This window comes from Schistocerca piceifrons, chromosome X (genome assembly GCF_021461385.2).
Source record: "Schistocerca piceifrons isolate TAMUIC-IGC-003096 chromosome X, iqSchPice1.1, whole genome shotgun sequence".
Classification (NCBI taxonomy): Eukaryota; Metazoa; Arthropoda; class Insecta; order Orthoptera; family Acrididae; genus Schistocerca; species Schistocerca piceifrons.
In genome coordinates this window covers 899,882,960-899,896,052 of record NC_060149.1, presented here as the reverse complement: position 1 = coordinate 899,896,052, position 13,093 = coordinate 899,882,960, and the positions used below count along the sequence as shown (strand labels likewise).

The 13,093-nt window shown below is 35.8% G+C and overlaps 1 protein-coding gene and 1 pseudogene across 3 annotated transcripts in view; both read left to right on the top strand.

Annotated features, from left to right (window-relative positions):
• Window positions 1-13,093, top strand: part of LOC124721554 (glycine betaine reductase ATRR-like) — a 314,803-nt gene that overhangs the window by 279,583 nt on the left and 22,127 nt on the right. The gene's annotated exons all lie outside the window — the stretch shown is intronic.
• Window positions 10,560-10,676, top strand: LOC124723369 (annotated as a pseudogene).

The window sequence follows — 13,093 nt, the reverse complement described above, 5'->3', positions numbered from 1 at the left end:
CAGCAGTAACTGATCTAACAACTGCACCAGACACTTGTTGTCTTTTGTAAGCATTGCCAACCACAGTGCCTTATTCTACCTCTTTACGTATCTCTGTATTTGAATACGCATGCCTATACCAGTTTCTTTGGCACTTCAGTGTACTTTCAATTTAGGGTATGAACAAATGCGCAATATCCTTTATTGGCTTGCACCCTTTATATTAAGTTTCCTCTTTACCAAAGGGAGGATATTGTTTCTGGTGAACTGATTAGATAGATGATGTATTTTTATTGCACAACTAGTTTTGAAGACTATTGTTCCATCATAGTGTGACACACATCATATGGTTTGTTAAGTCGTGTGTGGGATGTGTGAGCCAGTTAACTGCAGAAGATGTAACTCTCACACATGCAGCATTAGGAAGCAGTGGAGCAGTAAGAGGAGTGCCTACCTCCCAGTACACAGAAGAATTAACAAATCTTACAATTTGTGGGACCTAATGATGGAGCAATAGTCACCAAAAGTAGTTGTGCAATAAAAAATATGTCATTTACAACTGAAGAGAATTTCTCAACTTATTCAATATAATCCTCAGTTGCAGTTGTTTAATGGCTTTTAGACAGTTCATTGTTACTTCTTGTCAAGCTTTCACACTTAGCTCACTCATATGGCAGTAATGAATCCTTTCTTCCTAAATTTTCTTAGAGTTGTGTTGGTAGTTCCACATGTTTCAAAGCACCCAATAAAAAGTGCCTGTGCATAGAGCTTCTTTTTATCTGCAATTATCGGATGATCCATGGGTTGAATCATAAATTTGGTCTTTGGAAGGGTGACTTGTGAGGGGGGGGGGGGGGGGAGGGGGAGAGAGAAAATCACCTTAGTATAATCTAATTGCCCATGTCTTGTTGTAAGTCCATTGGACAGCTAAAAATATAATATAAGGTTCAATAAATTAAAGCAGATTATTTTGCTCAATGTGGTTTTTGACAGATAGTGTAAATGATCTATTAGTCCAGTTTCTAATTTCCTGTCCTTGTGAGCCAGATTTCGGGTGGTAGATTAACTTTAGTTTTACCTAATTGTCACCTGTTGCATTTGTTGCTAGAAAAATTAGTATGTCAAGTCTAATCAGTAACAGTGTTGTTGGTCACAGACCAGATGCCCAGATTGAGGAAATTGATCATGTCCTTTTCAAAGAAATCATCTAAGCATTTGCCTTGAGCAATTTAGGGAAAGCACAGAAAATCAGGATCTAGATGGCTGGATAGGAATTTGAACCATGGTGCTTCTGAATAAGATTTATGTGTTGAACCACTCTGCTGCTGAAATATACCTCTTCAGTCTATGTCTACATCTACACCTATGTGTGCATCTACATCCACACTCTGCAAACCACTGTGAAAAGCGTGACAGAGGGTACTTCCCATTGTACCACATTTCACAGTTTCACCCCATTCCATTCACATAAGTAGTGCCACAAGAATGACTGTGATATGTAGGGGCTGAAGTACACTTCTAGATGCTCCATTTAGTTCTGGTTCTTCCAAAATAGGGTTTCACAGGGTATTTGGTGTCTTGTCTTCAAGAGTCTGGCATTTGAAGTCTTTCAGCACTTTTTCCATGAGTGAAACAAACTTGTGGTCATCTGTGCTGCCCTTCATTGTATACCTTCATTGGATTTGCCTTTTATATATATGTTCTGATTCAGATTGTTCACATTTATTCATTTATTCATCCGTAGACAACTTGTGTTGTATGGATGTCGTCAACTGTATACATGGAATGAGTATATACATAATAGTACTTCTGGTAGTACATATTTCTATGGTGCAACTTAATCATTTGTACACAAAACAAATACACACCAATCTTAGTTACAAATAAATATAAATTTACAAATGTATTCTTGCATGGGTTACACAAAACAAATACACACCAATCTTAATTACAGATAAATATAAATTTACAAAGGTACTCTTGCATGAATTGAGGTGAACACATGTCATTTACAGTATTCTTTGACACTATAGTAACATTTATCTGCTAAATAACCTTTTGCAGCTTTCCTAAAGGCATGTATTCCAATTTCAGCTTTGATCTCCTCTGGAAGTCTATTATACATTTTTATTCCATTAAATAATAAACTATTTTGGGTTTTTGTTTTGTTTTTTCGTATAAGATGCAAATGGTGGCAGGATCTAGTCCAGTGTTGGTGTATAGATCTGTTTTGTGTGTACTGGTCAATGTGTTTCTTTTTATATATCACAGTCTGAAAGATGTATTCACATGGTACTGTCAAGATTCCCATAGTTTTGAATAAATCAGTACAGTGAGCTCTCTTGCTGCTTTTTGTTATTATTCGTACTGCCCTCTTTTGCAGCTTGAAAATTGCTTGTATGTTCTGCACATTTGTACCCCAGAAGGTTATGCCATAACTAATTATTGAATGCACATATGCAAAGTATGTAGTCTTAGCACATTAACTATTACATACTGACATAATTATCCGGAGTGCATAGCAAGCAGTAGCAATTTTCTTTTCTAGTGCTGCAATATGGTCAGTCCAGTTAAGCTGTGAGTCAACATGCATTCCTAGGAATTTTGTGTTTGTGACACAATCTATAAGTTCATCTTTAACTTTTAGGCCTATGCTATTATGTTTTTTATTTATGTGGAAATTAATACTGTTTGTTTTTTTAATATTGAGGGTTAATTTATTGCTTACTACCCACTTGCATACATGATCGAGAGTTTCTTCAGCTTTGTCTCTCAATTTGTCTGGTGACTCATCCCTGATAAGGATGCTGCTATCATCTGCAAATAGTATTGCTTCCCCGTATTTGACACTCTGGGGAAAATCATTGATATACAGGGTGATTCAAAAAGAATACCACAACTTTAGGAATTTAAAACTCTGCAACGACAAAAGGCAGAGCTAAGCTCTATCTGTTGGCGAATTAAGGGAGCTATAAAGTTTCATTTAGTTGTACATTTGTTCGCGTGAGGTGCTGTTGACTAGGCGTCAGCGTCAGTTGATGCTAAGATGGCGACCGCTCAACAGAAAGCTTTTTGTGTTATTGAGTACGGCAGAAGTGAATCGATGACAGTTGTTCAGCGTGCATTTCAAACGAAGTATGGTGTTAAACCTCCTGATAGGTGGTGTATTAAACATTGGTATAAACAGTTTACAGAGAATGGGTGACAGAGCACTTCATCACTGGCCTCCAAGAAGCCCTGATCTTACCCCCTGCGATTTTTTCTTATGGGGGTATGTTAAGGATATGGTGTTTCGGCCACCTCTCCCAGCCACCATTGATGATTTGAAACGAGAAATAACAGCAGCTATCCAAACTGTTACGCCTGATATGCTACAGAGAGTGTGGAACGAGTTGGAGTATCGGGTTGATATTGCTCGAGTGTCTGGAGGGGGCCATATTGAACATCTCTGAACTTGTTTATGAGTGAAAAAAAACCTTTTTAAATACTCTTTGTAATGATGTATAACAGAAGGTTATATTATGTTTCTTTCATTAAATACACATTTTTAAAGTTGTGGTATTCTTTTTGAATCACCCTGTATATTAGGAAGAGTATTGGCCCTAACACACTTCCCTGAGGGACTCCTATGTTAATATGTTCTGGTTTGGAAATGTGTTTTGTCAATCTGCTGAACTTCGTTTGTGAGATCTCTACACACTGTACCCTATTTTCCAAGTACGATTGAAACCAATTATTTACTGTTACCCTTATTCCTAGTGCCTCCATTTTGTTTAGTAGTATTTTGTGGTCTACCATGTCAAATGCTTTGCTAAGGTCAAGGAATATGCCTGTTACATGTTCACCTTCGTCAAGTGCCTCCAATTTGTTTAGTAGTATTTTGTGGCCTACCATGTCAAATGCTTTGCTAAGGTCAAGGAATATGCCTGTTACATGATCACCTTCGTCAAGTGCTTCTAAGACAAAATTTGTGAAGTGAGCTACTGCTGAACCTGTGCTTCTTCCTGGCCTGAAACCAAACTGTTCTTTACACAGTAGGTTGTACTTGTTTATGAAATCCGTTAGTCTCTTTTTCATTATATTTTCTATTAGCTTGGAAATGGATGAGAGTAATGAGATGGGCCTATAGTTTTCTATATTTTCTGGATCGCCGTTCTTAAATAGAGGTAGGACTTTTGCACATTTTAAGTATTTTGGGAAGCAGCCTGCATTGAAAGATTCATTTATGATGTGTGCCAAAGGATGTTGTATGCTGTCAGTGCAGTCCTTCAGTAAGCACACTGGCACTTCATCTAAACCTGCTGATGTTTTATTCTTTAGATTCTTCACAACCATCCTTACTTCTCCTGTAGATGTCGGTAACAGTAACATTGAGTTAGCCATATAGTTTAATTTTTGTTCAGGCTGTTTTTTGCCAAACTTATGCTGTAGCTTGGTAGCAACACTGCTGAAGTACTCATTTGCAGTATTTGCTAGTGTATTTGGGTTATGTATAATAGCACCATTATGTTTAATTTGAATGTTTACTGTTTTTAATTTATTACTGTTTGTTTCCTGTTTGGTGACAGTCCAGGCTGCTTTAATTTTATTTTCTGCCTTTTCTATAATACTGTCATTGTGGGCTTTTTTTGCATCTCGTAATACTCTTCTGTATATTCTTTTGTATGTGTGGTAGTAGTTTAGGAAACCAGGATCACTATTGTAGTTTTATAACCTGTTCGGTTGTTTGAGTGTTGCAGAGGATTTCCTTATTCCTTTGGTCACCCAGGTATTTCTTTCGTGTGAGTGTACTGCAGTTTTCACCTTTGGGAATGCTTCATCAAATCTGAGTTTAAATAGTGACATGAATTTAGAAAATTTCTTATTTACACTAGTTTCAGCATACACTTCTTCCCAAGTTATACTGTTTATTTGCTTGGCAAATTCTGATCTGTTTGGTTTGGAGAAAACCCTTCTGTATGTGTATGTTTTAGTTGTATTGTCTATATTTATGTTTAATTTTAGGATTTGACAGGAGTGATCAGAAAGGTCAAGGTTATCTACAATAATTTCACAACTTTCTTTATCTATGTCTGTGATGATGTGATCAATTGTTGATGATGAGTTTTTGGCTATCCTCGTGGCTCTGTGATAACTTATAACAGCACAATATATTCAAGGATGAGTTACAGAATCTATCTGGGTTTTGTGTGTTTATATTTAAGTCTCCACAAATGAGAACCTTCCCTTTAGGATTCGAAGCCATGTCTAGAATCTGGATTAGTTTTGCAGTGAAAGTATCTATATCACCACTGGGTGAACGGTAAATACATATTATAGTTAACCTTTGTGCCTCATCTCTCTTGCTTATCTCTATGGCAGATATTTCTATGTGTTTTTCCTCACTTAGAACTCTCAACTGCAGCACCTTAAAGAAATGATTAAATAAAACTGGTTTGGTGCTAAAAGTTTGTACTTGCAGTAGTTCTTGTACTAAAGTCTTTAAGTCTTGAACTATTTCCAACTTTCTACAAATGAATAGAAAGCACTTCTTCTGAGAACATATACAATTACTTAATGTAGAGAAACATTTCATATATGTACATTTTGAGTTTGTTCCTTCAACACTGATGTTATACGAATGAGAAAATGACCTGACATTTCTGGGACTTCTTTTGTTCACTGTGACATCATCACCATTGTAATGGCAAGTTCCTTATTTGGTGGCACGCCTTGCTATTCCGAGTGAGGACATCAAACCATGGTAAAAATACAGGTACCACAACTCTTGATAACGCTGCAAACAGCATTCCACCTTGACGACATGTGGCATCCACATCACATCACATTACATGCAAAAACAAATTACAAAAATAAAATCTCCAAAGTGTTGTATGTTCTTAACTATTTAACTAATACAGGGTTTCAACTATTGTAACCATCATTCATCGTCGACGTAGTGTAATGTAATTAAGTGTCAGAGATAAAGTTTATCTCATGCGAAAAGTACGATGCCCACAGTAAAGAGTTAAGGTAATTTCATTATGTTGCCAGAAAATGTATTTAATTTATTTAATTATGAATATTTTCTTTTATGATAAATAATGGATTTGTTTGAGATGTTAAATGCTGTATATTTATATGTATGTATCCTTGGACTTTATTAAGGTCAGTAGACCAAAGAATCTAGAATGCAGGAATGTCTGAAACTTCTGGGCACATGTTGGCTTGCCCGCCACTTCTTTGTCGGTATTGGAGGGAGATGGACGTGTTTATGTGACAAGTGCAGTATAATGCGTTTAGAGTATCAATGTTCATAGTGAAAATGATGTAGGTACTAACAAAAAGTACGAATAAATATAATGTTTAGCTGAAAGTATTTCAGATCCGGTAGTGTTTATTTCAAACAGGAAGAAAACCCAGGCCATGCTTGTTGGAATGATTATTTTGCAGATAAAACTTCGAGAACCCCTAGACAAATGAGATCTGCAGTGTGTAATATTTCAGCAGCTACTAAAAAAAATAAAAATAAGTCTTGCTGAAATTGTGCTGGAACTACTCGTATTATTCTCATTCAAAAACACGTGGTGAGAGTGTGGTCCTACCACAATGTACCGCATAAGATTCCACAATTGTTCAGTTATGAAGAAACAAGATAGGTAACAACCAGTACAGCAGGCGTAGGGTTACACACCACTCTATCTGAGTGTATATTACTCCACAACCAGGGGCAGTTTAAGGTCCAGTTGACACAAGTAATGTCTTAGTGTGACAAGCTGAGAGGGACACCAGAGGTGCCTAAGTGGAAAATTCTATCACTTAATTCAGTATCAAATATTGCTCTCGTTAATAGAGTTGTATTTGAAATGTAAACTTTTAATCAAATCCCCTTCTAATTGGACACAAATTTCACCCTTCAGATTGTGTTGATGAGTGTGACGTCAATGGGAAGTAACTAAATGATGAAGCTTACTGCCCATTCTTCCTGCTGAAAGTTCTTTCACATAGCTCATTACCTTATATTGCAAAAAGCTATCTTTTTGACATTTTGTTCAATAGTTTTGGAAGTATATGCAACTTCCTCACTTTACCTATATCTGTAGCTAATGATGAAAGGAGTTTTTCAAAAACAAGTTTGTAAAGATACATCTTTGGTCAACACTCTCCCAAAGACTGTATGATATGTCAACTGTAGCTATGGAATGCAATAACTTGATGTCAAAAGATTGTGATTCTATTTTGTCTATTTTGAAAGATTTTACTAGTTGAAGGCTACAAAAATTTCAGTGCAACGATTTTATGCAATGGAAAAAAATGTTGGTACATATACTGAACAACTGTAACAATTATATATTACTTTATTAATAGAGCATTTGTTTATTGTATCAAACACAAACCTGTGCCTTCCTTTTCAGTAATGTACATAAAAATTTTGACCATGTTTATCAATTTTGAACTGATGAGGTTTTTTTTAATGTAATGTACATTTTACACAATTGAAGAGTGTCTGATACATGAAAACATAAAATTAGATGATATTTTTTTGTATTTCTGTCTCATTTTTTTCATTGAAAAGTGAAACAACTTTTAAACTATAGATTTAAAAAGTTCTATTAGTAAACAAAAAATAGCAGAAAAGTTTATAATTTCATTTTTGCCACTTATTTTAATATATAGCACATTGTTATCGAAACTATAACAATACAATAAGTTTAGTTTCTTCTGCTTTCACTACAAATTTTTAAAGATCTTAGAATAAGCCTAAATGGAAATGAATTGTTTCTTGTTTTTATATTTAGCAATGGAATGAGATTTAAAAATTAATTCTGTTGCTGAGGAATGTGTGTGTAGTAATTAGTTACTTACTTTCATGTCCCATGGATCATTTTGCATGATAAACGTCATGATGTGGAACGAGTCATTTTACATTCATATTGCAAATTAATTTGTACATCTATTTGTACTCTAAGCATCACCATATAATTATTCACCCCTTCCCCTCCCCCAGCCCCCTGAAATGGAAACAAAATTTACAGACTGAGTTAGCAATTCCTACCCACCACCTTTTACACATTACAGACATAGAAATTCTTCTGCAGAATAGAAGGAGTTGTTAAGGAGAAACTTTTTCAATTTATTTTCAAATTTTACCTTGCTGTCTGTTAGACATTTTATATCACTGGGTAAGGGGTCAAAAATTTTTGTTGCAGTGTTGTGCACCCCTTTCTGTGCTAAAGACAACCTTAATGTTGAGTAATGAATGTCATTTTCTCTTCTAGTATTGTAATTTATTTATTTCTTACACCATGGATCCAAATGTGAGAATTTCAGATGTATGTAGTGTGTGTCAATTTTTACATTGTCAATGACAAGTACTTATACACTATGTTCACAAGTAAAGTTTAGAAAGTTATGTAACTGCTACAATGATCTGTAACACAATATGATGAAATGAGAAACCTTAGGCCTACAGATTACAAAGTATAAAACATAATAAATTAAATATGAAAACATCATATAACCCAGAGAGTTAAATATAAGCAGTTAACACTAATAGAGTTACATATGTGACAAGAATGTATAGCTTAATGTTCAACTTATATGATAATACATGTTATTTTATTTTAAGGCAGTTTCTCACTGTGTTTCATAAACTTTTGCAAACTGTAAAATGATGTGGCTAAAAGAAATTGCCTTAGAAGCTCTTTAAATGTAGATTTGTTGGCTGTTTCACGTTTGCTTTCTGGAGGAAGAGCATTAAATATCTTTATACCAGAGTGCTGTACACCCTTCTGCACAACCTTCAAATTTTTACCTTAAGTGTGGAAATCATGTTTCCTCCTTGTGTTGCACTGATGGTATTCACTGATACATTTGTATAAATCAGTGTTTTTACTTATGAAACACATAAGTGAATATATGTATTGAAAAGTAGTTGTAAGAATACCCAGATTCTGGAATAGGCTTCTGCAACTGCATCTAGGGTCTACATCACATATCATTCTTACAACATTCTTATGAGAAATGAATATTTTCTTTGCAAAAGGTCGATTTTCCCAAAAAAATAATTCCATATGCCATCAAAGAATGGAAGTAACCATGGTATGCTGCTTTTTTAATGCTTAAGTTTGCACTGTCAGAGATGATTCGCATTGCAAAAATTGAAGAGCTGAGTCTCTTCTAAAGATCTAAAATATGATCGGACCAATTTACTCTACAGTCAATCTTCACACCTAGCAACTTTGTTACTTCCACTCTTTCTATGACCTGCGTGGCATATTTAACAGTCATTGCTTCCTCAGTTTTGGCAGTTGGGGTGAACTGAATATAATTAGTCTTACTAAGGTTTAGTGAAAGACCATTTGCATTAAACCATTTCATTAAATCTATAAGAATAATATTAACAGACTCTTGAACATTTTCCCATTTATGACCATTAACCCTTATGTTTGTGTCACCTGCAAAGATGGTAAAATTACACTGTTTCATGGTCGAATAAGGTACATCATTTGTAAATAACAGGAACAGTAAAGGACCAAGAATAGAGCTCTGTGGCACTCCACAATTTATGTCTCTCCATTCTTATAAAATCATTCCACCACACAAATTGTCTGATGTATCTAACTAAGACTTCTTTCTGTTTCCTATCTGTCAGGTATGACTGGAACCAGTTGTCTGCCACACCATTTATTCCTTGATGGTCTGCCTTCAGTAATAGTATTTGGTGGTTCACAGTGTCAAAGGCTTTAGATATATCACAAAATAACCCTGTTGTCACTATTTTCTCACTTAGAGATTCCAAAACCTTATCTATAAAGGCATATCTCTCTTGTTCAGTTGCAGACCTTTCTGGAAATCAAACTGATGTTTGCTAAGAATATTGAATTTATGTAGGTGTTCTAAAATTCTAGAATACATAAGTTTTTCTAGTACCTTTGGAAACACAGTCAGGAGAGATATTGGTCTGAAATTTGTAACATCAGGTTTCTCCCCTTTCTTAAAGAGAGGCTTCATGATAGCATACCTTAGTCTATCAGGAACAATGCAACAATTTCTTGTTGCAAAGGGGCATTGAAAATATGACACAGTATTACAGAAGTACAGCACTGTTTTATCAATTTGCTAGAAATATTGTCTACTCCACAGGAGTTCTCGGTTTTCATGGTTTTCAATTTCTCATACTGTAATATGTCTAATATGCATATGATTTTGTTAGGGACAGCATTAGCAAAAAGGTCAAGGCTTCATTCACAGAATCCTTGCAGCCTATTTGCTCAGACACTGACAGGAAGTGTTTATTAAAGATTTCAGCTATGATCTCAGGATTTTGCACAAGATTCCCTCGTGTTTGATTTTGAAGTTTTCTATGGGTCTTTTTTTATTGTTCCCTGTCTCCTTGCTAACTGTTTGCCAGACAGTCTTCATTTTATTATTGGAGTTATTAATTTCTTTTATATAATACAGTTCTTTTGATGTCTGAATATCTTTCTTTAGGATTTTGCAATACGTTTTATAATGGCTGATTAATTCTCTGTCCCTGGACCCTCTGGCTGCAATATAAAGTTCCCTCTTATATTTACATGACACTCTAATACCCTTTGGGCAACAGTCTTGCCGCAGTGGATACACCGGTTCCCGTGAGATCACCGAAGTTAAGCGCTGTCGGGCGTGGCCGGCACTTGGATGGGTGACCGTCCAGCCGCCATGCGCTGTTGCCATTTTTCGGGGTGCACTCAGCCTCGTGATGTCAATCGAGGAGCTACTCAACCGAATAGTAGTGACTCCGGTCAAAGAAAACCATCATAACAACTGGGAGAGCAGTGTGCTGACCAGACGCCCCTCCTATCCGCATCCTCACGGCGGTCGGATGGTCTCGATGGGCCACTTGTGGCCTGAAGATGGAGTGCTAACACCCTTTGTGATCCAGGGCTTCTTTAAGAATGAGGAAATATTGTTCCTAACAAACTTTTTAGGAAAAGCTTCTTCAAAGTGGGACAGGAAAACATTTATGAATATGCTGCAGCTTATGGTTAAAAATTTCCAGGGACTCTTCGTTCATAAGTCTGATGGCCTTCCAGGATGGGATTGTTTTCTTGAGGGTTCTGTAGTCATGTAGAGTGAGGAGCTGTCCATCATGTACTGATATACCATTTAAGATTGGGGTGACAGTGAAGTTCTGGTATAAACTTACATCTAAAAATATATTGTTCATCAGAGATTGACAGTCAGGTGTTATCCTAGTAGGAAAGTCAACCACCAATGTAGGATTGTAGAAACTCCACAAGTTCTGGAGCTCTCCTTTGTTGTTGTATTTGGTTGCAAAGTTGACATTAAAGTCCCAGAGTAAGATAATGTCATTATTTTTTAAAATAAGGTTGATAGTAACAATTCAAACTGCACCATAAAGACTGTGAAATTGGTACCTGGTGCCCTGTAGACTGTAACCAGTATTAATTTTGAACTGTTTAATGTCACTTCTACTGCACATACTTCAAACTGTTCGTCAATGCAATATTTCCTTACATCTACATATCTAAAAGTTAAGTTATTTTTAATGAAAATAGCTACTCCACCTATTCCCATGCTATGTCTACAGTAGTAGGTGGCAAGGCTATAACTGTTTATATGTAATGTTTCAATTCCTTCTGTAATATAGTGTTCTGAGAAACATAAGATCTGAGCTTTGTTCATAAATTTTTTTTTCATTTATGTTAACTTCTAATTGATCTAGTTTGCTTCTTATTCCCCTTATGTTTTGATGAAAACTGGAGAAGTTGTTTGTGTTATTACCTATTTTGATGTTTTCTTCTTTCTCATGCCTGTGCTTAAAAAAATCCTTCAGATGAGGAGGACACACAACTTTATGTTTACCTGCTGTTCTCTGTGAGGATGTTGATTTTTCTTCAGTGTATGATGCTTTCTTTACTGAAGATGATGAATCTGTTGACTTGCTTGTTGATTTACCTTGAGCTGATGCTGTTTTTTTCCCTTGAAGATGATGAAGCTATTGACTTGCTTGTAGGTGGGAATAAGATTGCTGTTACTGTAGGTTCTTGGGGTCTTACTGTTGTTGCAGCTGGCCTTTCTGCTAACGATGATATTTTTGATGAACTGCATGAAGTTGGGTGCACAAGTAGTGCTGCTGTAGATTCAAAGGGTGGAACTGCTGCCTTTTCTTCTTCAATTCCGATTTCTTCTGTTCTTCTTAAGTACATGTAACCATTGAGTTAACTCTGTTTGATGATGAAACTGTATCATCTGAGCATCTAACTACTAAAAATTCTGATGCATTCATTTCCTTCATTTTTGTTGCTAAGCTTACTGGCAGAGGGATTACAGCATGACCTTCCGCTGCATTGCAGTTAATAGCATTTAACACTTGTTTGCACATAGCTTCCTTTCCCTGTTTGTTCCTGTGCATACCATGCTTTGTAAAGTGACCTCTCTCCATGCTGTTTGCATGAATAAAGGTAGACTGTGGGAAACTGCAGCAGAGTTTTCTTATTCTCCTGTTGACTTTGTTAATTTCTAAGTTAACACATGAGCTACTTATTAAGTCATGCCTATGTGGAACACTAAGCACGAAAACTTTTATATGTGAGAGTTTTTCCAAAGTTTCTTTGAGTGTTCTTGTTGCATGATGGCTTTCATTATGATAAACACCATTTGCACCACTTATTATGACACAGACAGAGGAATTTTTTGTTAACTGCTCACAGTTTTTCACAATCTCACCAAGAGGAGCACCTGGTTTCACAACACTTGTAATTTTGTAGCGAGATTGCATAATTATCATTATACTGGCTACTCCTATGGGGTGGCTATCTCCTAATATACATATTTCACTTTTATCTGACACTAAATTGACATTAAAATTCTTCACTGTAGGTTTATTTGTTAAGCTCACGTATTTGAGGTTGATGTTTTCATCATTGAAGAATTAAACATCACACTTGCAACATTTAATTGTTATTATGTACCTAATTGTTCCATTTGAACTGTAGTGGATTATTTACAACAAACTTCATGAGGGAGTAAATATACTGTGAAGCAGTAGCCAGAATGCCCAACTCAATAAACAGATGTCTACAAGGTGATCGCGAGTGAGCACCACATATTATTCTTACAGCACATT